Source organism: Tamandua tetradactyla, chromosome 12 (genome assembly GCF_023851605.1).
Source record: "Tamandua tetradactyla isolate mTamTet1 chromosome 12, mTamTet1.pri, whole genome shotgun sequence".
NCBI classification, from domain to species: Eukaryota; Metazoa; Chordata; class Mammalia; order Pilosa; family Myrmecophagidae; genus Tamandua; species Tamandua tetradactyla.
Window position 1 is genome coordinate 51,752,432 of NC_135338.1, and position 26,996 is coordinate 51,779,427.

The window sequence follows — 26,996 nt, forward strand, 5'->3', positions numbered from 1 at the left end:
ACCCTCACCCCCTCCTCTCTCCACTTAGCTTTCGAGGACCAGTAATTCAATGTCACGCCCTCCGGATGCTCTTAATTACTCACTTGGTTCTTTTCTGTACTGTGTGGCTTGCTTGCCGGTGGTGTGCTGGTAAACATGAGGCTCTTCAGAGCGGGGGTGGGGAACAGCACCGTCTTGTTGTCTTTGTTGATTTCTGTGATGTAAATTCTCCCACCATGGCCAGGGTCAAGCTCTCTACATGATGGCAACAAGTGGCAGAGTGGGGAGAAAACGTCCATTCACACGTTATATAGCATTTCTACCATATGCGCATAAATGACCTCAAGGGTGTAGATAATAGTAAAACAGCAAAATCATTAGGAAGTGACAGGTTTTGAGTATGTGTTACCTTATTTTAACGTAATTTATTTAATTGTAAGTTTATATAATTTAATTTATAATTATAAATTATAAAATTTAATTTATAATTATTTATAATAATGACTTTATCTATGACTGGGTTGCAAAATCTCTGAAAATTAACCATCAGCTCTTGGAAGCTGGTACAAGCCAGCTCTGGCGTCCCCAACCTATCACATCCTGACCACGTGCTGAGCAAATGTCATTTCTTAGAAGGCCAACTGGATGTTCTGTGAGGGCGGGGACCGCGTCCATCTGGTTCATCATTGAATCACCCATTTGGCCCAGTGGCCAGCACATACTAGGCGCCCAGTACGTGTTTTGTTGGACAACTAGAAAGCGACCATCTTTGTAACCACAGCAGCAGTTAAAGAGTGTTCTGCAAATGATAGGTTCCAGTCCATACTGGCTAGATGAATAATGAAAAAATAATGGACTAATAGAAAATTTAATGCGAATGGATCTTCATCTTATTTATCTTTGTAAGCTAAATAAAAGTAAAAGATATCTTTTCTGCCCTGGGCACAGGACATGCTCTCTCTGTATCTGGGGTATGATGTTAGAGGAAAATAAGAGAAAATGAAGAGAAGATGGAGCATGCTTGAAGCAGAAAGTATTTGTAGACGAATCAAGGCAAAGAAACTGGTGTCCACCTGATCTACCGAAGGAGAATACCAAATTAGCAAGAGTAGTGACATAGTGTAGGGTCAGTGTTTACAAACTCTTTTTAACAGATGTCCTCTACTGATCAGCATAAAAATCTCCCTTCTTATTTCTGAGATTCTGATCTGACCCTCTGGAGTAAGTATCACCGTTGCCCTAAGGTGTGAATCGTTGATACTCATTTCCGGGTCTCCCCACCAGTCCAGGAGCTTTGCAATTGGATTTCTGAAAGCATAGCACTTTTGGTTGGTCGGGCTGTTTTCCTATCCCCGGTGTCACCGCCTGAGCACAGGGCTGGCAGGAAGCACACCTGGCTGCCAGGTCTGCACCTGCCATTTCACTAGCTGTGCCACCTAAAACAAGTCACTGTCCTTCTCTGGGTCTCAGTTTCCTCTTCTTTAACTTCTTTCCCTTTATTGAGAAAATTAAATAGTTCTGAAGTTTCCTTTCTACTCTAACGTTCTATGAATTTTTCACCCTGACCTAGATTTTAAAGATAATGTAACTTAAAATATTACTAAATTTGAAAGTGATCAGTTCTCTCCTCCGCTTGGAGATGTCATCGCTGGTGGTGCATTGGTGGGTGTTGAGGGCTTTTTTGGTGCCTGAATGTTCAGAAGAGGAGGAAGAGAAGGTGGAGAGATTACCAATTCAGTAACCTCCTCACGACTTCTGAGGCCAGGCTGATGCTTATCTTAAACATGTAATCCAAATAGCCATGCGTTGTGGAGGTGTGCTAGAATAATGGTAAAAAATAGCAACAGCTTTCATTCTCTGAGTGCTAACTTAGGGCCTGGGACTTGACATGATTTCTCTTCAGTTTTCAAAACAATTTCTCAAGATGTGGCATGTGAGCTCCATTTTATAAGCAGAGAGGGAATAAATGTGCCCAGGCTTCCATAACTCAATGGAGCAGGGATTCAAACTGAAATCCGACACTAGAGCCTGTCTTCTTCCAATATGTTAGAGGTTATAAAGTGTGGTCCTGAGACCACAGCATCAGCATCCCTTGGGCATTTGTTAGAAATGCAAATTCTCAGGCCCTGTCCCAGACCTACTGAAGCAAGAACTCTGGAAATGGAGCCCAGCAATCTGTGTTTCAACAAGCTTTCCAGTTTAAGTCTGATGCATGTCCACATTTGAGAGCCACTGGGTAATGTTAGCCTACCTTAGGCAATAGCCTGGTCTGTGGCCACACTGTGGACATTTTCGGAAAGCCAACATTCCTAATGTCTTTACAATTATAAGACATTTCCACCAGGACATTGAAACCCCTCCACTCCCTTGCTAGGGAATAACATCCTAACACTTCAGGGATGTTCTAAATGTCACACAATTAATAAAGTTGGCTTAAGGAAGCATTCTTAAGTCAAGTCAGAAGAAGCCACTGGAGATTGTTTTGCTCATTTGTCTGACTCCTAAAAGGTGGTCAGTGCCCAGGCTTCTGGGTGTCTCTCTTACTCTTAAATTTCTCTGGGAGAGTATGAGAGATTCCGCAAGGAGGGGTTAGGGTGAATTTAAGTTCCTCTCCTTGAAAAACTCTCCTCTTGTTTCATGCCCAGTAACAGACTTCCCCATTGTAAGATGAGGAAATCATGTTTAGAGCTTTGCATGTTGATTCCTACCTCTTTGTTCATTCCTTCTGCCCTCTCTCTAGAACTGGGGACAGGAAATAAGAGGAATATGTTGGCAGGCATGGCTTGCGGAGGATCAGGGCATCCACTGGGGGAAAGTGGAGGGTGGATGGACTCTGGTTATAGCTTGGTGACATGGTGTAGAGGCTACAGGCATGTGCCCAGTGTGGACTTGGAGAATTGGGTATGTTCTTGGAGATTTATGCATCAGGTCCTGGGGATGGAAGGGGTGCAGGAGGCACAGTTCTTGATCCAGAAGAGGCATTTACACCAAGGCACACAGACATACTCCCCGTGGTCCCTCCCACCGAAGGGAAAACAAACAGATGGTGGGGCCCTGCTCTGGCAGGTTGCCTGGGGGAGCTATTGCCAGTCACCAAGGCTTTACCCACCTGCCCCATGATGCTCCCAAACCAGAAAAAGTTGCTGGAGAAAATCCAACTCCCTGTAGGCTGGCTTCACTTCATATTCCTGGCCTCAGACTGCAAATGGGCTATCAACACTGCCAGGCAATCCTACCTTCTTTTAGATTTCTTTGCTACCCCCCAGTACAAGTATTTTATGCCATTTCCTCCCTCCACCTCCCTCCTCTCCATCCAGCTCTGCTATTGACCTTGCCAAATGCTCAGTTGGGAGAATAGAAGCCAACAGATGGGAACTCCCTCCTTTTGTCACCACCAAGTATACACACCATCCTACATTTATATCTGCACCAGGCCTCTCTTTCTTCTCTTACACTGGGATAAGTGTCTCCCCTCCTTTCAAAGCCTAATCCTAAGCTTCTGGTCTGGATTCTGTTCCTTCTTGCTTACCCCAGGAATTCAATTCTACCGTTCTTCTCCCTCCCTCTTCATCTATTTATCCCTCTCTCTCCTTTATCAGCAAATTTTCAATCTTTCCTGGGTCGTTCCCGTCAGCTTACAGACTTTCTCTACCATCTCTCACATATATGTATATATGAAAGTTTTAAAACAACAACCACAAATATTTCCTTTTGTCCTTCTTCCTCCTCCAGCTTCCACTTCATTTCTGGCATCTCTATGCAAACTTTCTCCTCTCCCTCACCTCCCATTTTTTCCTCTGCTTACTCCAGTCTGGCTTCTGCCTCCATCACTCTGTAACAGTGGTTCTTGAATTGAGGCAATTTTGTCCCAAGGGGCAGCTTGTGGGCATTTTTGGTTGTCAAAACTGAGAGGGAGGACACTACTTGCATCTAGTGAGGAGGGGCCAGGGATAGTGCACACATCCTACAATGCACAGGACAGCTCTCCACCACCACCCACACCCCCAGACATGGTATTGTCTAGGCACAAATGTCAATAGTGCTGAGGTTGAGAAACCATGATATAGAGACCACTCTTGTCAAGGTTCCCAATGTCTTCCATGACAATAAGGCTGAAACTCTGTATTTCCTGTTCGTCACCCCAGCCCTTCTCTCCTGGTTTCTGTTAACACTTCTCTCTCTTGGCCATTCCTTGCATGTTCCCCTTTACCTGTCTCAGTCCTAGGCTTTCTTCTTATGTTCCTCTGCCCTCTTTTCCTAAGTGTTCATTCAGTGGCTTTGTATCATTTCTGAGTTGGCTCTGGAGCACCACTGTCTGGTTTAGTGTCAGCTCTCAACTTCCCAGCTGTGTCCTTAGTAGCCATTTATTCTCTGTTACTTAGCCAGCTTCAGTTTTTTCTTCAGTTAAATGGGATAATATCAGCCCTAATCGTATAGATTCATGATAGCTGAATGAGGAAATCCAAGTAAATCTCATGGCACAAGGTTCAATTCATGTTAGCTGTAGCTATTTTTGTTTATGACTCTGCAACCTAAAAATTGCATCTTTTTACTTTTCACTTGAGAGCTCAAGAACAGGTACTGAGAGCTGACCAGATCAGAGATGAATGTTTAGGTAAATTTCATTTAATCTGAGGATTCAGGAGGAGCAAGACAGGGGTTCTGCCCTGGACAGCTTATGTGCAGTGAGTAAACAGGAGAGAAACAGAAAAATACCTAGAAACGGTTTGTACAATAAGAGCCTAATTATTGAGAGACCAGTAGTTTTCAAACAGGGTTCCATGAAACCCATTCTTCAGAAACACTTCAGGAAATACCTCCAACTTTTGAATACAAATTTCTTTTTTAATATGTATTCTAAACTATTGCAAACTATAATAAAAATACAGCAATGACTGTGTTGTAGGCTAAATTTCAAGACAGTGGAGCACCATAAGTACTTTATTATTTCAGATGATAGATTTTTTAATGAGATTTTATTGAGATATATTCACACACCATACAATGCATCCAAAGCATACAATCAGTGACTCACAGTATCATCACATAACTGTTCATTCATCACCACAATTTTGAAGCATTTTTATTACTCCAAAAATACTTTAACTTCTTATCTTGAAAGAACTTCAAACATACAGAACAGCTGCAAAAATAATACAAACCCCATACAGAAGAACTCCTACAGACTCCACCCCAAAACCGAGACACCCAGATCCACTAACTTCAATGCTTTGCCACCCCTGCCCCAATTCCGTCATCTATCCATCCGTCCATCCACCCACCTTCCAAATGCTTGAGAACAGGCTACACATCATACTCCATGAACACATAGTACCTCCATGTACATTTCCTACAAACAAGGATACTTACCCATGCAGTCACCTAAGTTCAAGAAATTTAGCATTGATATAAAGCTTGCACTCCATATTCCAGTTTTTCCTTATGTTCCAATAATGTCCTTTTGAGCCTTTTCTCTTTCATTTGTATATCACATCCAGTATCATGTACCACATTTACCTCTTTAGTTTTCTGTCTTTTTTAATTGTGGAAACATATATACAACATAAATCTTCTCATCCCAACTCTTCCCAAGCATTCAGTGGAATTAATCACATTCACCATGCTGCTGTACCCTCACCACCATCCATTACCAGAACTTTCCCATCACCCCAAACACAGAAACCCTACACCAATTATGCATTAAGTCTCCATTGCCCCTGCCGCCTCACCTATGGTAACTTTTACTCTACTTCTGTTTTTCTGAGTTTGCATAGTCTCTGATATTTCTTTGTGGTAGTGGGTCTTAAATTTAGCATCCTAAATCTATAACAATCTTGTTTGCTTTGATACCAGCTAAACAACTTCATTAGCATATATGAACTACGGTTCCTAATCCCCTCTGTCCCCACCTTTATAAAGTTCTTGTCACATATTGCACATTTCTACATTCTGAGTTCAAAACCACTGATTTATCATTACATTGTATGCATTTGCCTTTTAAATCCTGTCGGAAGTAAAAAAGTGGAGTTACAAATAAAAAATAAAATAGTACTGGTGTTTATATTTACCCATGTCATTATCTTACTGAAGATCTTTTTCTCCATGTGGTTTCAGTCAATTGGCTAATGTCCTTTCCTTTCAACCTACAGAACTCCCTTTAGCATCTCTTATATGGCAGGTCCAGCAGTGATGAACTTTCTCACTTTATGTTTATCTGGGAATGTCTTAATTTCTTCCTCATTAAAAAAAAAAATGTATTGACAAATTTCCACACACATACAGTCCATACATGGTGTACAATCGGTGGCTCACAGTATCATCACATAGTTGTGTATTCATCACCATGAACAGTTTTAAGAACATTTGCATCACTTCAGAAAAAAAGAAGAAAAAAGAAAAAACCCAACATCCCATACCCCTTACCCCTCTCTCTCTTACTGACCACTAATATTTCCATCTACCCAATTTATTTTACCCCTTATCCCCCACCATTATTTATTCATTATCCATATTTTTTTACTCATCTATCCATACCCTGAATAAAAGGAGCATCAGACACAACATTTTCACAATCATACAGTCACATTATAAAAGTTATAACTTTATGAAATTGTCTTCAAAAATCAAGGCTAGAAAGACAGCCTACACAATGGAAGACAATATTTGGAAATGACATATCAGATAAAGGTCTAGTATCCGGAATTTATAAAGAGATTGTTCAACTCAACAACAAAAAGACAGCCAACCCAATTACAAAATGGGCAAAAGACTTGAACAGACACCTCTCAGAAGAGGAAATACAAATGGCCAAAAGGCACATGAAGAGATGCTCAATGTCCCTGGCCATTAGAGAAATGCAAATCAAAACCACAATGAGATATCATCTCACACCCACCAGAATGGCCATTATCAACAAAACAGAAAATGACAAGTGCTGGAGAGGATGCGGAGAAAGAGGCACACTTATCCACTGTTGGTGGGAATGTCAAATGGTGCAACCACTGTGGAAGGCAGTTTGGCGGTTCCTCAAAAAGCTTAATATAGAATTGCCATATGACCCAGCAATACCATTGCTGGGTATCTACTCAAAGGACTTAAGGGCAAAGACACAAATGGACATTTGCACACCAATGTTTATAGCAGCGTTATTTACAATTGCAAAGAGATGGAAACAGCCAAAATGTCCATCAACAGACAAGTGGCTAAACAAACTGTGGTATATACATACAATGGAATATTATGCAGCTTTAAGACAGAATAAACTTTTGAAGCATGTAATAACATGGATGGACCTAGAGAACATTATGCTGAGTGAGTCTAGCCAAAAACTAAAGGACAAATACTGTATGGTCCCACTGATGTGAACGGACATTCGAGAATAAACTTGGAATATGTCATTGGTAACAGAGTCCAGCAGGAGTTAGAAACAGGGTAAGATAATGGGTAATTGAAGCTGAAGGGATACAGACTGTGCAACAGGACTAGATACAAAAACTCAAAAATGGACAGCACAATAATACCTAATTGTAAAGTAATCATGTTAAAACACTGAATGAAGCTGCATCTGAGCTATAGGTTTGTTTTTTTTTTTGTATGTCTGTTTGTTTGTCTTTTTTTCTTTTTCATTTTCTTTTTTTTTTTACTATTATTATTATTTTTATTTTTTTCTCTCTATTAACATTCTATATCTTTTTCTGTTGTTTTGCTAGTTCTTTTCCTAAATCAATGCAAATGTACTAAGAAATGATGATCATGCATCTATGTGATGATGTTAAGAATTACTGATTGTAATGTATTCTACATGTATATGTAGAATGGAATGATTTCTAAAAAAAAAAAATTAGGATGTAAATTTGATGAGTACCAGGTATTTGTATAATTTCAAACTACTCCTCCCAAAATACTTATTAGCTACAAAAAGAAAAGGTAGTACATTATAGTTGAGATGCCTGACAAACATCACCAGTAATGAGACAAATCAGCAACACATGCCTCCTTTTTGGTTACAATGAAAGCATAACATCAATTCTGTGGAACAGGTGACAAAATGCCTGGTTCTACTCATGAGGAAATACCAGACAAACAGAAATTTAAGTACATTCCACAGAATTACTGGCCTTTATTTTGAAACACATGGAATGACCAAGGAACTGTTCGGGATTAATTTAGGAGACTAAAGAAACATGACAACTGATATAAAGCATGATGTGGGGTTTCAAATACATTGTTAAGTACATTACTGGGAAGTCTGAAGATGACATAATGAGTGGTGTACCAATAACATTATTCTGATTGAAAATTGTCCTGCAACCATATAAGATAGTAGCTTGTTCCTGGAAATACACACTGAGGCCTTCAGGAATAAAGAGCATCATAGCTAAAAGTTACTTTCAAATGGGTGAGGAGGAAGAAATTATATAGCTAGAGATATAGAAAGAAAAATAAAACATATGGGGTAAAACATTCCTCTTAGCATTTGTGAAATCTAAGTGGTGAATGTAAGAATGTTTCTGTACTATTCTTGCAACTTTTCTACACATCTGATATTACGTTAAAAGAAAAGTTAAAAGAGAGAAATGAGAGTCAGAGAAATGTACTGCAGTTCTTCCCCAAAGGCAGGCAGCTGCCTACTGGCCCTAGCAGGGGAAGACTGAGAAAAGTCTATACTTTTAATGCAGATTGAAATATTGCTTAATATATTAGATGATACAACTTCTGAGTCAAGAGTGTTTGCCACTTAAAATGACCATAAAACTCTCTGCTATCTCCAATTTACTGGAAAAAACATGGATCTTTCCTGAATTTGGAAAAACGTTCTCCACTAAATAAATTTTATATATATACAGTAGAAGACAACAGTAAAGTGACATTTTGATTACAAAATAAAATATTGATACCAGGTACATTTCATTTCTAAATCTGTCACTAGAGTGATAGTAAATTGGAAACCTCCTATAAACTTGTGTACAAGTTAATAAACTGTTCAAAAATAATAGTTGGTACTATAGCAGTTATCCACACAGTTTATAAAAAAAATCAAGGCTACCACAAATGAAATCAAAAAGAAAGACAGACGATAAAGATTGAGATGGTATAAGCTAGGAATGCCTAGAGTGTATAATAATAGTGACTGAATGTACAAATTTTAAAAATGTTTGTGCATGAGGAAGAACAAAGGAATGTCATTACTGCAGGGTGCTGAAAATAGATGGTAATTAATATTTTAAAATTTCACCTTATGTGTGAGACTGAAGCAAAAAATATTTATTTGGTACAAAATTTATATTTTGACTAGTGCATTTCCTAATATAACTTATGTAGATAGCTTGATTGAATACCATAAGTACTTGGAACCTTGGGTAGGACATGAGATTTTGTTTGTCCAGAGTGATGCCCCGATGAATCACAGAGTGATTTGAACAGTGAATAAAAAAATATTTGCAAAGTCCCCTTTGGGGAATGATGAGAAGGGGAAAATTAAACTTCCCAAATTTGAATTCTTGATATCCTCACAAGCAGTGTGGATAATCAAAGCTATAGGCCAAGCCCCCAATTTGGGGGTTTGTTCATATGAAACTTAACCCCACAAAGGATAAGTCAATACTACTTAAAATTAGGCCTAAGAGTCACCCCCAAAAGAACCTCTTTTGTTGCTCAGATGTGTCCTGTCTTTCCAGCTAACACAACAAGCAACCCCACCACCACCACCACCATCCCCCTGTCTATGTGGGACATGACTCCCAGGGGTGTGGACCTTCCTGGCAACGTGGGACAGAAATCCCGGAATGAGCTGAGATTCAGCATCAAGGGATTGAGAAAAACCCCAGGATGAGCTGAGACTCAGCATTAAGGGATGGAGAAAACCTTCTCGACCAAAAGGGGGAAGAGTGGACTTCCGGAGAAGATGGCGGCTTAGTAAGACGCGTGGGTCTTAGTTCCTCCTCCAGAAAAGCAACTAAAGAAACAGAAACAATACGAAACAGCTCCCGGAGTCACGACAGAGACCAAAAAGACAGCGTACCCCATTCTGGAACGGCTGAACGGGCAGGGAGAATCCGCTGCGGTGAGATACCCGAGGGGCGCACGTTTTCCCGGGCGGGGCGGCTGGCGACTGGGGTCCCCTCCACGCACGTGGCTCCCCGGTCTGACTGGGAACGTTGGATAGCGGGGCCCTCCCGTCACGCTTGGCGTCTCGGGCCAGCTGGGCAATTCAACCGGCACTCCCCCAAGCCGCGGCCAGCGACCCCCGCCTCCACGCACGGTTTCCCGGGCTGACTGCCCCGCAGACAGACGACCGCCACGAGCGCCACCTACTGGGAAGGAAAAGAAAAACAGAGCCCAGAGATTCCACAGAAAAACCTTTCAACCAGCTGGGTCCCACACCCAGGGAAATCTGATCAAATGCCCAGACACCAGCAGAAAATAATGGATGACGCTCGGAAAATTGAAGATATGGCCCAGTCAAAGGAACAAACCAATAGTTCAAATGAGATACAGGAGCTGAGACAACTAATGCTGAATATACGAACAGAAATGGAAAAACTCTTCAAAAACCAAATCAATAAATTGAGGGAGGACATGAAGAAGACATGGGCTGAACAAAAAGAAGAAATAGAAAATCTGAAAAAACAAATCACAGAACTTATGGGAGTGAAGGACAAAGAAGAAAAAATGGAAAAAACAATGGATACCTACAATGGTAGATCTAAAGAGACAGAAGCTACAATTAGTGAACTGGAGGATGGAACATCTGAATTCCAAAAAGAAACAGAAACTATAGGGAAAAGAATGGAAAAACTTGAGCAGGGAATCAGGGAACTGAATGACAATATGAAGCGCACAAATATACGTGTTGTGGGTGTCCCAGAAGGAGAAGAGAAGGGAAAAGGAGGAGAAAAACTAATAGAAGAAATTATCACTGAAAATTTCCCAACTCTTATGAAAGACCTAAATATACAGATCCAAGAAGTGCAGCGCACCCCAAAGAGAATAGACCCAAATAGGCGTTCTCCAAGACATTTACTAGTTAGAATGTCAGAGGTCAAAGAGAAAGAGAGGATCTTGAAAGCAGCAAGAGAAAAACAATCTGTCACATACAAGGGAAACCCAATAAGACTATGTGTAGATTTCTCAGCAGAAACCATGGAAGCTAGAAGACAGTGGGATGATATATTTAAATTACTAAAAGAGAAAAACTGCCAACCAAGACTCCTATATCCAGCAAAATTGTCCTTCAAAAATGAAGGAGAAATTAAAACATTTATAGACAAAAAGTCACTGAGAGAATTTGTGACCAAGAGACCAGCTCTGCAAGAAATACTAAAGGGAGCACTAGAGTCAGATACGAAAAGACAGAAGAGAGAGGTATGGAGTAAAGTGTAGAAAGAAGGAAAATCAGATATGATATATATAATACAAAAGCCAAAATGTTAGAGGAAAATATTATCCAAACAGTAATAATACTAAAAGTTAATGGACTGAATTTCCCAATCAAAAGACATAGAATGGCAGAATGGATTACGACCCAGCAATACCACTGCTAGGTATCTACTCAAAGGACTTAAGGGCAAAGACACAGACGGACATTTGCACACCAGTGTTTATAGCAGCATTATCTACAATTGCAAAGAGATGGAAACAGCCAAAATCTTCATCAACAGACGAGTGGCTAAACAAACTGTGGCGTATACCTACGATGGAATATTATGCAGCTTTAAGACAGACTAAACTTATGAAGCATGTAATAACATGGATGGACCTAGAGAACATTATGCTGAGTGAGTCTAGCCCAAAACTAAAGGACAAATACTGTAAGGTCCCACTGATGTGAACCGACATTCGAGAATCAGCTTGGAATATATCATTGGTAACAGAGACCAGCAGGAGTTAGAAACAGGGTAAGATAATGGGTAATTGGAGCTGAAGGGATACAGACTGTGCAACAGGACTAGATACAAAAACTCAAAAATGGACAGCACAATAATACCTAAGTGTAATGTAACTATGTTGGAACACTGAATGAAGCTCCACCTGAAATATGTTTTTTTGTTTGTTTGTGTGTTTGTATCTTTTGTTTTTGTTTTTTTCTTTTTCCTTTTTATATATATATATTTTTTATTAGTATTATTATTTTAATTCTCTTCTCTATATTAACATTCTATATCTTTTTCTGCTGTTTTGCTAGTTCTTTTCCTAAATCGATGCAAATGTACTAAGAAATGATGATCATACATCTATGTGATGATACTAAGAATTACTGAGTGCATGTGTAGAATGGAATGATTTCTAAATGTTGTGTTAATTTCTTTTCTTTTTTTTGATTAATAAAAAAATTTTTAAAAAAAGGGGGGGGGGAATAGTGAAATGAGACAAAGTGTCAATGGCTGAGAGATTCCAAACAGAGTCCAGGGGTTATCCTGGAGGTTATTCTTACGCATTTAGTAGATATCACCGTGTTATTCAAGATGTAGTGGAGAGGCTGGAGGGAACTGCCTGAAAATGTAGAGCTGTGTTCCAGTAGCCATGTTTCTTGATGATGATTGAATAATGATATAGCTTTCACAATGTGACCGTGTGATTGTGAAAACCTTGTATCTGATGCTCCTTTTATCTACCATGTCAACAGACGAGTAGAAGATATGGAATAAAAAATAATAGGGGGAACAAATGTTAAAATGAATTTAGTTTGAAGTGCTAGTGATAAATGAAAGCGAGGGGTAAGGGGTATGGTATGTATAATCTTTTTTTTCTGTTATCCTTTTATTTCTTTTTCTGTTGTCTTTTTATTTCTTTTTCTGAATTGATGCAAATGTTCTAAGAAATGATGAATATGCAACTATGTGATGATATTGAGAATTACTGATTATATATGTAGAATGGAATGATATGTTAATCATTTTGTTTGTTCTTAATTTTTTTAAATTAATAAAGAAAAAAAAGAAGGGGTGATAAAAGAAAAAAAACAAGGCTACCAGAACACAGCTCAGTAGTTTCCAGTACTTCCCTCCAGCCACTTCAGTACACCATAAACTAAAAAGGGATATCTATATAATGCATAAGAATAATACCCAGTATAACATCTCAACTGTTTGAAATCTCTCAACCACTTATTTTTCTCTTCCCCCTTATGGTCAAGAAGACTTTCTCAATCCCTTGATGCCAGGTACTGGCTCATCCCAGGAGTTCTGTCCCACGTTTCCAGGGAGATTTATAGCCCTGGGTGTCATGTCCCACGTAATCCTCCCTCGATTTTTTTTTAAATATGGAATGCTTTATGAATTTGCATGTCATCCTTGCACAGGGGTTGTGCCGGTCTGAATCTGTGGTGGACCCCAGAAAAGCCATGCTCTTTGATCCTCATTCAGTATTGCTGGGTGGGAGCATTTTGGTTGTTTCTATGAAGATGTGACCCACCAATTGTGGGTGGTAACTTTTGATTAGATGATTTCCATGGAGGTGTGTCTCCACCCACTGAAGGTGGAGTTGCTTGCTGAAATCCTTTAAAAGAGGAAACATTTTGGAGAGAGTCCCTTTTGGTAGAGCCACATGAAAGCCAGCAGATGCCACTATGTTCACCATGTGCCCTTTCAGCTAAGAGAGAAACGTTGAACGTCATTGGCCTTCTTGAACCAAGGTATCTTTCCCCAGATGCCTTAAATTGGACATTTCTATAGACTTGTTTTAATTGGGAAATTTTCTCGGCCTTAGAACTATGAACTAGCAACTCATTAAATTCCCCTTGTTAAAAGCCATTCCGTTTCTGGTATATTGCATTCTGGAAGCTAGCAAACTAGAACAGGGGCCATGCTAATCTTCTCTGCATCGTTCCAATTTTAGTATATTTGCTGCTGAAATGAGTACCCTCCCTCATTTTTGAAAAACCATTTTGTTGGATATAAAATTCTTGGTTGGAAATTTTTGCTTTCATCCCTTTAAATATGTCTTCCCACTGCCTTCTTGCCTCCAGGGTTTCCCATTAGAAATCTGTACTTAATCTTTTTGAGGCTCCCTTGTTTGTGACACATTGCTTCTCTCTCCTGGCTTTCAGAATGCTATTCTTTATAATCGGCATTTGACTGGTTGATTATAAGATGGAGCAGTGTGGATCTATTTGAGTTTATCTTGTTTGGACTTCATTGAGTATCTTGGAGGTGTATATTTAGGTCTTTCATTAAATTTGGGAAGTAAATTAAATTTTCTGCCATTACGTTTGTTAATATTCCCTCTGCTCCTTTCTCTCTTTTTTCTCCTTTGGAGACTCCCATAATCCATATATTGGTACACTTGATGGTGTCCTGCAGGTTCCTCAGGCACTTTTCACTTTTCTTCATTCTTTCTTCTTTTTGCTCCAAGATTGGATGATCTCACTTGCCTCATCTTCAAGTTCATTGATTCTTTCTGCTGCCAACAACAATCTGCTAATGAAAGCCTCCAGGGAATTTGTAATTTCTGATTCTGTGGTTTTCATATCTCTTTAGTTCCTTTACATAATCTCTTTTATTGATATTCTCTTTGTGTTTATCTGTTGTTTTTCTGATTTTGTTTCATTTTTGTCCATGTTTTTGTTTGGCTCCTTGAGCATATTTAGGTCCATTTTTAAGAAGTCTTTTGTCTGGAATGTCCCAGGTCTGATCCTCCTCACTGATGGTTTCTAATACTTTAAACGTCCCCTTTGCCTGGGCCATTATTTCCTGTTTCTTTGTATATTTTGTTGAAACATGGACATTTTGATGTTTTAGCACATTATTACTGGAATTTAGACTCTTAAATGTCTGTTCCTTAAGCTTGTACCCAGCTAGTGTTATGACAGAGCTTTCCTTGAATACCAGGAGCTAAAAAAAAAAAAAAGGAAAAAAGAAAACACCTTCCCCGTCTTTGCAGATTGACTTGTGGAGTGTTGAGAGCTTGTCTATAGAATGAGTGCATAGAACAGCTTCAGGCCAAGGAGTAGGGACCTCCCTGGTCCTTCCTGTGCATGTGTCTTGTCTTGGGCATACACATTTGTCTATTAGGAATTTCCCCATTTACACATATACAGATGTCCCTTCTTCCCTAGAAAACTTTATATTTTGAGATATAGATATAGAGAGATTGCATATAAGAGTTAGTTTGGGAGATTCAATTTGACAAATATTTATTAAGTATGTGCCACATTCTAGGCCTTTTTCTAGGCACTGAAGCACAGCCATGAATAAACAGACACAAAGCCTGCTCTTATTAAGCTGGAATCTAATGCGGGGAGACAGGCAATAAACAATGCATAAATTGAATAGTACCTCGGTTGGAGGTAAGTGCTATGGTAAAAATAAGCAGGCTGAGGACTGGGGCGGGGGTGGGGGGGTGAGGTGGCAGGAGCAGGCTGGGACAGGAGTCAGGGAACACGGAACCACTTAACATAGGGAGGTGACGCTGGGCCTCACTGAGAAGGAGGCATTTAGATGAACATGTGAAGTGTGCTAAGGAAGCTTGAAAGCCCTGCACCTCGGCAGTAGGAACTAGAGGAGTTCAGAGAAGTCAGGGAAGCATTTGTGAAGTAGTGGGAAATAACAAGGCTTAGATGAGCCAAAAGGAATTGACTGCGTGGTATTCTGCATGAGGGGCACTGATGGTGCAGTAGGAGCAAATGTGTGCAGGTGAGAATGTCTGTTCTGGGTTTGAGGAACAATGAGCTGATTGGCTCAGTGAAGGAACAACAGGGCCAGGACAAGGGGGATGTGAGTGCAGTGGGTTGGAATCTGCCTTTATTGAAAAATTTTGGTATTATGCTCATCATGGAGTTTTTGGCATTGATTTTTTTTTTTTTTTTTGCAGTAATTATTTAACTTGGGTACTGAGTTTTTTGATGACCCCTCAAGTTTTGCACCCGATGCATGCTCATTCACATCACTCTAATCCAAGCCCAGGTTGGGTGGAGGGGGTAAGGGAGTTAGTGTAGAGATAGTTGTGGTTGCTAGAGGAGTGTTCTGCATTTACTCTGTGGTCAGTGGGAAGGCCATTGAAGCAAATCAATGAGGGGACTCAAAATACCAGTTGGGGAATATTGGTCTGGAAGCAGTGTGGAGAATGAGGGGAAGAGCCCAGGGCTCAAAGGAGCAGTCAGGAGATTTATAGAAATGATCCAGGCTCAAGGTAATGGAACAGAAGGTAGCAAAAAAAAAAAAAGGTGGCTGCTCCTTGCCTTTCGCATGTCTTTGCCTGCCTCTAATCCATTCCCAGAATTCAGCATGCCCTTCCCAAACAACTGAACGGACGCAATGAATGCCAGCCTTTTTTGCCTCTTTCTGTTATTAATAGTGTTGATTTGTGCAAAACAGGAAGTGCTACCGTGACAATGGTATTATTTGTGGTTGGGAAATGTACTTTTGAAAACTCTGCAAACCATAAGCTCCTTGTGCTGAGGCTCACTTGTGCTTATCAACACTCCTCATTGGGTGGGCCCCCTTCCAACAGGAGCCATTATTTCTCTCTCTTCTGCCAGCAGAATGGACTCAAGAGTTGCTGTGTGCCTAAGACAAGCTAGCATGGAGCTTTGCCTTTCAAGAAATCCAGCTGTGTGGGCCCCGGCACTGCAAAAGAGAGGGGCTGGCTGGCATCCAGCATATTGTGACTGCAGGAGATTTACAAGGAGGTGACAGGAATCTACCTCACCCCCCACCCTTTAGTCCCTAATGAACTTTTAAAAAAAAATCTTTAAAAAATTTATTAATTCCTTTCAAAATAACAATGAACTTATTACATGTTAACCTAAATATCATATTTTCTATGAAAAATAGCTATTTTTTAAAACAAAGAAATTACTGAGAAGAGAGGCATCGTTTTACATCTTTGCAAATCTTATCTTAATAGAAGACAGCTGGATGCTCATATCTATTGCAATGTGCTGTTTTAGTTGAAGTATGTGAAGGAAATCTGGTTTCCCTCTGATGTGCTTGGAAAAGAGAAGACCTCGCTGATTAGGATCTCAAGGGTCCCCAGAAGTCCCTGGGCCACACTTTGAGAACCACGACTGTAGCGTCTTACTACTCAAAGTATGGTCCTAGTAACCAGAAGCACTAGCAGCACCGTAGAAAATACAGAATCGTAGGAAATACAGACTCTCAGACTCTCTGAATCAGAATCTGCATTTTAATAAGATGCTCAGGTCATTTAATTTAATTTAATAAGACGCTCATTGAAGTTTGAGGCTTCAGTAGCTTCCTAAGAAAGGTTGCCAGAGTAGAACATTCTGAGGCCCTGCATCCCTGCAGATTTCTTTATTCTAACCTCTTGTTGAATGGCACCATGAAGACGTTCTTTAATGGTAGGACAAAGCAGTCTTTTGGAATCAGACCCTGGTTTGAACCCTGATGCTGTGACTTCCTAGCTCTGTACCCTCATGCAGATTGCTCACCATGCCTGATCCTCAGTTCCCTTCTTGAGTTTATACAAGGATGAAATGCAATTATGTAAATGTAAACCCTATCAATAGTCACATCCCTACTTTTTTTGCTTGTTTGTTTGGCATGGGCAGGCACCGGGAATCATACCAGGTCTCCGGCATGGCAGGCGAGAATTCTGCCACTGAGCCACCGCTCGCACCACCCTCTATCCCTCTTTTGTAACTTGATGTATATAGGCCTTGGGCAAGACATTTAGCCAGTCTTTTGCAGTCTCAGGTTTCTCATCCTTCAAGTGAGAACAATAATATTGTCTACTGCATAACGTAGATGATAGTTGTGAGGATCGAATGAAACAAACCCCTAAATAAATCATGACCCTTTTATATAGTTAGCACTCAATAAATAGTAGCTATAATTATTATCATAGGTGGAAATGGTCCCTAATATTTACATAACTTTGGGATAAAGTGAAATAAACACTTTAATTTTAAGTTTAATTTTCAGAACCCCAAGTAAATACTTAAGAACTCCCCTCCATCTCTTCCTGTTCCTATTGAGTTATTCATTCAACAAGTGCTTATTGACTACCTACTATGTGCCAATCGCTATGCTAGACATAGGGGAATGTGGTGAGCAAAACAGGTGTGTTCTTTGACCTTGTGCAGCTTAACATCCAGTGGGAGAGTTAGACAATCAAAGAATTTTATGCTTTGAAGGAAAAGTTTGGTAACTATGAGAACGTAACAGGAAATGATGGTTTGGTCTGGAAGATCAGGGCAAGTTCCGTGAAGACGTAAAGCCTGATTTGAGATCAGGGAGGAGAGGGAATGGCTTGGCCTCTCCCTTTGACTCCCTGTGCTGGTTTGGAGCTATTATGTATCCCAGTAAAGTCATGTTCTTTTCTTTTTCTTTTTTTTTTTACATGGGCAGGCACCAGGAATCGAACCCAGGTCCTCTGGCATAGCAGGCAAGGCAAGCATTCTTGCCTGCTGAGCCACCGTGGCCCGCCCAAAGCCAGATTCTTTTAATCCATTCTTTTGGGGACAGATCTATTGTGGGTGGGGACCTTTTGATTAGGTTGTTTCCATGGAGATGTGACCCATTTCAAGGTGGGTCTTAATCCTTTTTACTGGACTCCATTATGAGGATAAAGAGAGAATGGAGAGAGAGAGAGAGCAGAGAGAAATGCACTGGGAAAAAAAAGTGAGGACCCATAGGAGCTGGGGGAGAGAACCATTGAAACCAGAACCCAGGAAAGAAGGACCAGCAGATGTTACCATGTGCCTTCCCATGTGACAGAGGAACCCTGGATGCCAGCAGCCTTTCCTCAGAAAAGATCTCTTTCTCGATGCCTTAATTTGGACATTTTCATGGACTTAGAACTGTAAACTTGTAATCTAATAAATTTCCATTGAAAAAGCCAACCCGTTTCTATTATATTGCATTCTGGCAGGTTTAGCAAAATGAAACACCCAACCTGGACCTACAGGGATTCCGAGGCCTCCTGTTGCTCTCCCACCTCAGCTCCTCCACGCCTCAGCTCCTAGGGGTAATTTGGATTGTGATACTCAATGGTCTCTGCCCTGCATTGCTTCAAATGGGAAGAGATTAGAGGTGCAAATGCACCTTGCAAAAAAGGAAATGGTTTGAAGCCTAGGAGCTGAAACCTAGGTGGAGACCCAGCCAGAACAGGAGAGAGCAGGAAACCAGAATTCAAGTCCTTCCCAGCTACTTTTGTCTATCCAGCAGAAAGGAACGTGCATTATTCCTGTCCCAATTTATGTTCCCTCGGGGTACTGGCCAATAGCCAGTGGTTCTCTTTGGCATTGAGGGCAAGGCCTGGATCCGCCAGAACAAGGGAGCTAAAATAAGAAACTGACTTTGAACTCTCTTTAGCAACTTGTAGAAACCTTGGTTGCAACAGGGGCAAAATCAACTTTTGAAGATAAATCCTTCAGTTTCACCATTTGTCAAGGGTGACCATTTCTGGAATCTTCATATCTAATTCAGGCTGAGGCACTTCTTTGGGAAAAGCATCTTGATTTCATATTTTTATCACCCACTGAATCCCTTCAATTGCCTTCTCTTTTCTTGACTTTTAAATAGCTACAATTACCTGGCATACAATAGCAATCTACGTTCAATTTTTTTTTAAAAGAGGGGCTCATTTTAGCTAAGCAATTGCATACAATAGCTTGATTATACTTCTGAATTCTTTTGACAAGTAATTGCCTCTCTTCCAAAGCTTGTTCTGAGGCTGTCTGAATATTGAGATATTGCTCTCTCTTTGCCTGGATCTCACCCACTGAAGAAATCAAATGTAAATATTTAGCATTCCTTGCACCTCTGGTCAAGGTTTAACCTTCTGTGTTTCTGCATTTCAGCTCTAAGTCTTAAGAAAAATGGAAGGAAAGGCAATTAAGAATGCTTCAGGTCCTGTAAGCTCAGCTTCTTTATAAATAATTAGCCTCTCAGTGGTGCAAGTTAGGGACATTGCCACAGGTGAAATTTCTCATAAAGTTTGATATAATAGAGAGGATCTGGCTCCCCTGGGACCTGAGATCAACTTAACAACTACCTTTTGATTTATTTTATTTCAGTCTCTGGAGATGCAGCACTGAACTGAGCAACTTAAGACACCAGCTAGTATCACCAGGGCTGTGCAGGCAAGCTGGGGCTGGAGAGTCTGAAGGAAGGGAGGGTAGTTGTGGTCTTTACAGACCTTTGCAGAGCCCGAGGCTCCTCCACATGTCCGGGAGCTCTCACTCGGGTGGGTGGGGCTATACAACATAGGGCTTCTGATTCTATAATAAAAGAGACCATTCACTTACACCCATTTATTCATTCATTCATTCATTCACTCACTCACTCATTCATTCCAATATTATTGAACATTCATCATTAATCAGGTCATAACTCATTTGAGCAGGACAGGTCCTGCCCAGCCTGAACTAACAACCACCAGAGGCAATGACAAAAAAACTGACATGACAGTGCCAAGGGGACTGTCACAGAGGAGGAGTAGCTCACCCCAACTTGGTAACCAGGGAAGGCTGCCTGGAGGAAGTAACACACATGCCACGTCCTAAGGGAGGGAGGAAGTTAGCTGGGTAGAGGAAAACGCGGGAAGAAAAAACAAGAAAAGGGAGGTGCCTGTAGTGGTGAATGTGTGTGAGTTGTGTTAGGGTTGAGAATAGGGAGATGGGAATGGGAAGCCAGAGGGGTGTGCAGGGCTGTTTGATGCAGGACCACTCATGCATGGTGTTTGGGCTTTATCCGAAGACCAAAGGAATATCCTGAAGACTCTGAAACAGGAGAGAGGTCATAAGAAAGCAGATTGTGTTCTTCCTCGAAGAAGGTGCCCAGGACAAAATCATAATAGCCAACATTTTTTGAGCCCTTTCTGGGTGCCTAGAGTTGTTCTGGTGCTTTAGGCTTTTCCTCTCTGTTAGTCCTCACAAAAGCCCATCAAAATGGGCCACAAGGAAACTGAGGCCTTGCCGAGGTCTCCAGATGTGGGTGGTGGAATGCAGATCCAAGGTCCAGTCCTCACTCTTGCTCTTCAAAATATGATTCATGGGCCAGCACTTCAGCCTCAGCTGGGAGCTTGTTAGAACCAGGAATCTCAGGCCCCACCTGCTGACTTTCTGAAACAGAATCTGCATTCAACACGATCCACAAGCGATTCCAGTGCACACTGAAGTTTGAGAAGGGCTGGCTGTGATTCTCAACATTACTTCACATTAGGATCACTTGGCAAGTTTTAAAAACCTTTAGCATCCAAGCTGCACCCCTCCCATGCCCCCGATAAATTTTTATCAGAATTTCTGGGCCAGTGACCCAGGCATCAGGATTTTTGAGTTGCCCAGGTGATGTCAGCCGAGCCCTTGCATTATGCCTTCTTGTTTCTCAGGCAGGGCGGGCAGACTCTTGCAGGGAGCAGTTTGCAGAGGTGTGCAGGGTCCACCCTGCCACAGACAGCTCTGTGGCTTTAAGAACTGGGGCTGCTCCCTGTGCAGGAGGCCCACCGCTGTCAGGGCCACGTGAGCGCAGGCTGCGGAGCAAGGCTGCCCCGGCTTGCAGAACATGCTGGCGGAGCGGGCGAGCCGAAGAAAAGGGACCTTTGTGCCTCTTTGAAGGAAACACACGCTCTGCAAGGCCGTGGAAACAAAGAGAGAAATTGTTTATAGCCCTGGTCCAGACGTCCCAAACAAACAGTAAGTCCAAGGGAATGGAACACAGCACAGCCCCCTCTTCCGTACACCCCACACCACCCGAGGAGCTGCAGGGTCTGTGAGAGCTTGCCCTGGGGGGCTGGCAGGACAGAGCCAACCAACAGGGCCAAAGAGTCCCTTAAAGCCACTCTCCACTGGGATGCATGTGCCTCCCTTAGAAGTAAGGGCATCTTTCAGGACGCCTGACCCCCTCAGGGGCGTTTAGTGTTTCTTCTCCACTGTCCACCCTCCTGCGTGGGGCTTCTGGTCCATCTCACAGCCCTTGAGAACCCCCAGGTCATATGAAAACAAAGAAAGTGAGACTGAAACCTGTCAGAGGTATCTGTCAGCCTTTGGGCCACAGGCTTGCTGGGGGCACGGTGAGGAAGTGAACAACTTAAGATGGGGAGGAGCGGGGAGTTCAGTGGAGGGACTCCAGCCTGTGGCAGGTGCAGGGTCAATTGACAACCTGCATTTCTTGGGCACCCATGGGGTTCAAGGATCCCTGCCCTTGACAAATGAAAGGGAGAGATGCCCCCAAGGACCACAGGCAGAAGTCTGTGAGTCTCCCCAAGGCTTTCTCCAGGCGGCGGGTCAGCTTACCTCTGTCTCCAGTAGGGTCTGGCCAGCACCAGCATGGCACAGGGGTGCTTGCTTCTTGCCTGTGTGCCATGGGATGCTGGGATCAAATCTGTAGGACTTTGGGTATGTCCTAGGATTATGTGTGGCCCTCTGCCCCTTGTCTTTATTACGGATGATTGAGAGTCAGCTCAGATCCACCTTACTTGATGAGAATGCAGACAAAATAGATGGGGGTGTGAGCCTTGGAAATATGTTGAGTGAAAGAATCCAGACACAAAAGGACAAATATCATATGATTCCATGTGTATGAAATAGCTAGAACATGCAAACTCCTAGAGACAGAAAGTAGTGTAGAGGTCACCAGGGGGCTGGGGGAGAGGGGAATGGGGAGTTGTTGCTTCACAGGTTCAGAGTTGCTATTTGGGGTGATGAAAGCGTTTTGGTGATGGATAGTGGTGATGGTAGCACATTGTGATTGTAATTAATTCCACTGAAGTATTCCCTTAAAAATGGTTAAAATAGGAAAATTTATGTTACATGTATATATTACCATAATTAATTTTTTTTTAATTATCTGTGTGCTAGGGTGGAGGCAGTAGGATTGTGTTAGCTGGTAGAAGGACTTTGACATTGACTGGCCCTCACAGGAGGGAAGCTACTTTCTGCTTTAAGATACCTGGTAAAAGCTAAAAGGAAGAAAAGCAGAGACCAAGAGCAGGAGATGAGGAAAGAGTTGGCCTCACGGGGAGGAGGGAGGTGGGGCCCTAAGTTAAGGAAGAAGGAAAGGGAAGGGCCTGGTGGGATGAGTTGAGAGAAAACTGAACTGTGCCTTGTACTTAATCATGACAAATCATCTTCTCACTGCAGGACTAGGTCCCAGGAGACCAACTGGTAGCCCACACCTATCTTTCATTTATAACTTTAAGCATCCTTGTAAAATTGGGGAACGTCACGCATGTATCCGAAAGGTCTAGCAACACCAGGCTTGCATTTCAGCAGGGTAGCTAGAGCTGGTGCTGCCTGCTTGCCAAAGTCCCCACCTCACTCACACTGTAAGCATTTGCCCTCCCCACCCCTATTATTTTTTCTTTTTGGTGCCAGGCGCATAGTATGCTGTCTTTAAATTATTTCAATTAATAGCTCCCATTTTCAGTTGAGGATGACAGATGCACAAAACCAAAGGTACAGATTTCACAGCCTTGAAAGATTTCACAGCCTTTTCAGACTATCTGCCAAATTGCTAGATGGGATTGCATTAAAAAAAAAAAAAAAGTGCATTTGTTATTTTGGTTTTAAGGATTTCCCAACCTACCTTAAGGCAATATTTCATTTATGCTACACTTCAGGGCTTTCAAAGCATTTGTTAAACATACATGAATTTGTTTTATTCTTCTAACAGCCCCAGGAGGTAGGTAGTTTGGGTCTCCTTCTGTACTGTCTTATGGAAACTGATGTGGAGAGAAGTTAAATTATTTGCCTTAGCCCTCCAGTAGTTTGAAGAAAAAAATAATATTCATGCACAGCTGTCTGGAAAATTGATCTTGGTGCTCTGGTTACTGCATGATACTGTGAAATGTTATGATCTGAAAAGTATAATGACTAAGAGTATAAACTCAATCCCGAACCTTGGATTTGACTGCTGGTTCAATCACTCAGTGGCTATGGGTCCAAAGTACTTTGTATCTCTGTGACTCCTTTTCTGTAAAATGGGGAGAACACCGCCCATCCGGGGAAAGTTGTGGATTAAATGACTTAATACTGGGAGAGCGTTTGAAACAATACCTGGCATATAGTATACTTTTAATAAATATTACTATCATTATTACCAACAATTTTGCTAAAATTACTAGTATCTGTACTGCTGGGATATACTCTATTAGTTAGGGTACAGGCTAAGTTGCTATAACAAAAAAACGCCAAAATACATGTGCTTGAAAAGGGTAGAAGTTCATTTCTCTTTCATCTGATAGCTTAGAGGTAGGTGGCCAGCCCAGTCCAGGTAAACATCTCTACCTCGAGGTTCATTCAGTGTCCCAGATTTCTTCCATCTTGTTGGCTCCCATGTCCCGGGGTGTCGTCCTCCTCTGCATAGTCAAAGCTGGCTCCACACCATGTCCACCTTTAGTTCCTGTCTATAGGAATAGGGGAAGAGGAGGCAGAGGGCAAGCAGCCTCTTTCTAAATGATGTAATTCAGAAGTCATGCATATCCTTTCACTCATATCCTACTGGACAGAACTTGGTCACAAGGCCATGCTTGGCTACAGACAAGGAAATGTAGACTCTAGCTGTACAGTTATATACCCACCTAAAAATGGGAGGATCTTTTGCTAAGATGAAGAAGGGGAGAGTGAAATTGGAAGCAGTTAGCAGTCTCAGTTCCACATTGCTGCAGACACATGCTTTGGAAATGAATTTGAGGTTGTTTGTGTCTCTCAGCCCGCCTACGTTCTACTTCTTGGGTCCACCGATTTGCCCTTGGATTTCTTCTTCAGCAAAATCCTAGGATGACTCTCATCTCCATTCTTTAGTGAACACCTCTAGAGGCAGTACAGGTATCTCTGCAAGCAGGTTAGACTGTCTCTTGATCAGGCACCCTATCTTCTTCCTGTCTAAAGCCCCTGCAAGAGTTGTATTGATAACTTCATTCCCTCTATATGGCCTAAGTCTAAAGAAAGAAAAGAGATAGAGAGAGAATGGCACTGGGCTGTAGTGTTACTTTGGGTTTTATGTTTGTTTTTTGCTGATCTTTTGTCAACTTCCTCAACATTCCGTGTAAATTCCATATGCCCCTGTTTCTTGAGAGTCACTATCTCTTGATGTCTTGGGTCTTGGGTCACTGGTTAAGGAAGGGTACCTCTGTTTCCTTCCATTTCCCTAGGCTCAGTGCTAGCCTCCTCCCCACCTCAATAGGATTGTCTATGATCCCACAAGGCTGTGGTCACAAAGTTTGGTGTTTTAATGGGCAGCATTATGGTTCTGGATCTCTGTAGTCAACCACCATGATTCATACTTTCCTGAAACCACTAAGCTAAGTAACTGGCTGGCTCAAATTAAGCAAGTGTGGATGAATGTTCCATTTTCATTATTGCAAGTAATTCAGGTTGGACAAGTCAAGGAAGGGAATGCCAGTTGCTTCAGAAGAGCTTATGCCAGAGCCGAGAAGGTGCTCAAATAAAATATTATCTAGTAGATGAAGAAGGAAACTTGTATTTGCTGAGTGCTTACTGTATTCCAGGCACTTACTAGAGAAGTTAGAGCACTAAATAACAAAAAGAGTACCTGTCTTAGTTTCCTAGGGTCCTGTAACAAAGTACCACAAGCTGGGTGGCTTTAAACAACAAATTTATTGTCTCACAGTTCTGGAGGCTGCAAGTCTGAAATCAAGAGATCAGCCATACTTCCTTCAAAGTCTGTAGGAAACAATGTGTTCCATCCTCTCTTGTGGTTTCTGGTGTTGGCTGACAACTTGTAGGCTTAAATTTCTGTCTCAGTCATCTCATGCCACTCTCCTGTCCTGTCTGACTGACTGTGTCCAAATTTCCTCTTCTTGTAAGGGCAGTAGTTATATAAGATTAAAGGCCCATCCAACTCCAATATAACCTCAATTTAACTAGCCTAATTCCATCTATGGAGATCCTACTTCCAAATAAGGTCGCATTCTGGGGTTGCAGGGATTAGTTCTTCAGTATATCTCTTTGGGGCACACAGTTCAATCCATAACAGCACCTAAAGAAGTTTACAACCTAGCTAGAGTACTTTACATTAACCATCATGTTTAATCCTTACAAGCTCTGCAAAGCATGCATTTTTCGTATTTTATACACATACTCATAAAAGCTGAGCTCAGAGAGGTCAATGGTAGAGGCTGGATTTGAACCTATTATATCTGTCTGATTCTAAAACTCCAGCTCTTTCTATTACCCCATGTTCTAGTTTGTTAGCTGCCGGAATGCAATATACCAAAACCGAATGACTTTTAAAAAGGGGAATTTAATAAGTTGCTAGTTTACAGTTCTAAGGCCAAGAAAATGTCCCAATTAAAACAAGGCTATAGAAATGTCCAATTTAAGGCATCCAGGGAAAGATACCTTGGTTCAAGAAGGCCAACGATGTTCAGTGTTTCTCTCTTAGCTGGAAGCACACATGGTGAACATGGCAGCATCTGCTGGCTTTCTCATGGCTCTACCAAAAACAACTCTCTGCAAAATGTTTCCTCTTTTAAAGGATTCCAGTAAGCAACTCCACCTTCAGTGGGTGGAGACACACCTCCATGGAAATCATCTAATCAAGTTACCACCCACAATTGGGTGGGTCACATCTTCATGGAAACAATCAATATGTTCCCACCCAGCAATATTGAATAAGGATGGATTAAAGGGCATGGCTTTTCTGGGGTCCACCACAGATTCAGACCAGCACATCCCATCTGCCTTCAGTCACTTTCTTTGTTAAAGAAGGAAGTAGTCTTTAGACAGAACTGAACATGATCCCCTCTGCCAAATACCTGAACCAGCAATTAATGTTAACTAAGGAATGGGTTTTGTGTGACTATGGTCGTCAGTTTTTCTCTCTATCCTGTACCTCTCTCTAACCACTTTTGCCCATTTACCATTCTATAGGAACCCACCCAGCTAAACCCTACTTCTGGAACCATTCAGTTATTCCTCTGCCCTTATCCACTCTTCCTGGGGTGCTTACTGCTGCTGGAGGGAGGATCTTGGGACCATGCCTGTTTGGGCCATTACAATCCTGGATCCTCAAGGCTTCCTGGAAACCCCTCCAGGTCTCCCTAGATACTTCCCTGTTTCACTGCCATCTCTTTTCTGAGTTTTCCTCATTCAT

The 26,996-nt window shown here is 41.7% G+C and overlaps 1 protein-coding gene and 1 non-coding gene across 5 annotated transcripts in view; one reads left to right on the forward strand and one right to left on the reverse strand.

The window, feature by feature from the left end:
• DGLUCY (D-glutamate cyclase) overlaps window positions 1–26,996 on the forward strand; it is a 167,206-nt gene that overhangs the window by 36,360 nt on the left and 103,850 nt on the right. Inside the window, exon 1 of one of the 4 annotated variants that reach the window (XM_077123340.1) lies at window positions 21,415–21,574. The exons of the other annotated variants lie outside the window; for them this stretch is intronic. The gene's annotated coding sequence lies outside the window, so the exon portion shown is untranslated. Of the gene's footprint in view, window positions 1–21,414; window positions 21,575–26,996 lie in introns of those variants that run through there. 4 annotated transcript variants of the gene reach the window in all.
• On the reverse strand, window positions 13,733–13,839 carry LOC143652779 (U6 spliceosomal RNA). The gene has a single exon (XR_013160842.1). It is a non-coding gene; the product is annotated as a U6 spliceosomal RNA (small nuclear RNA).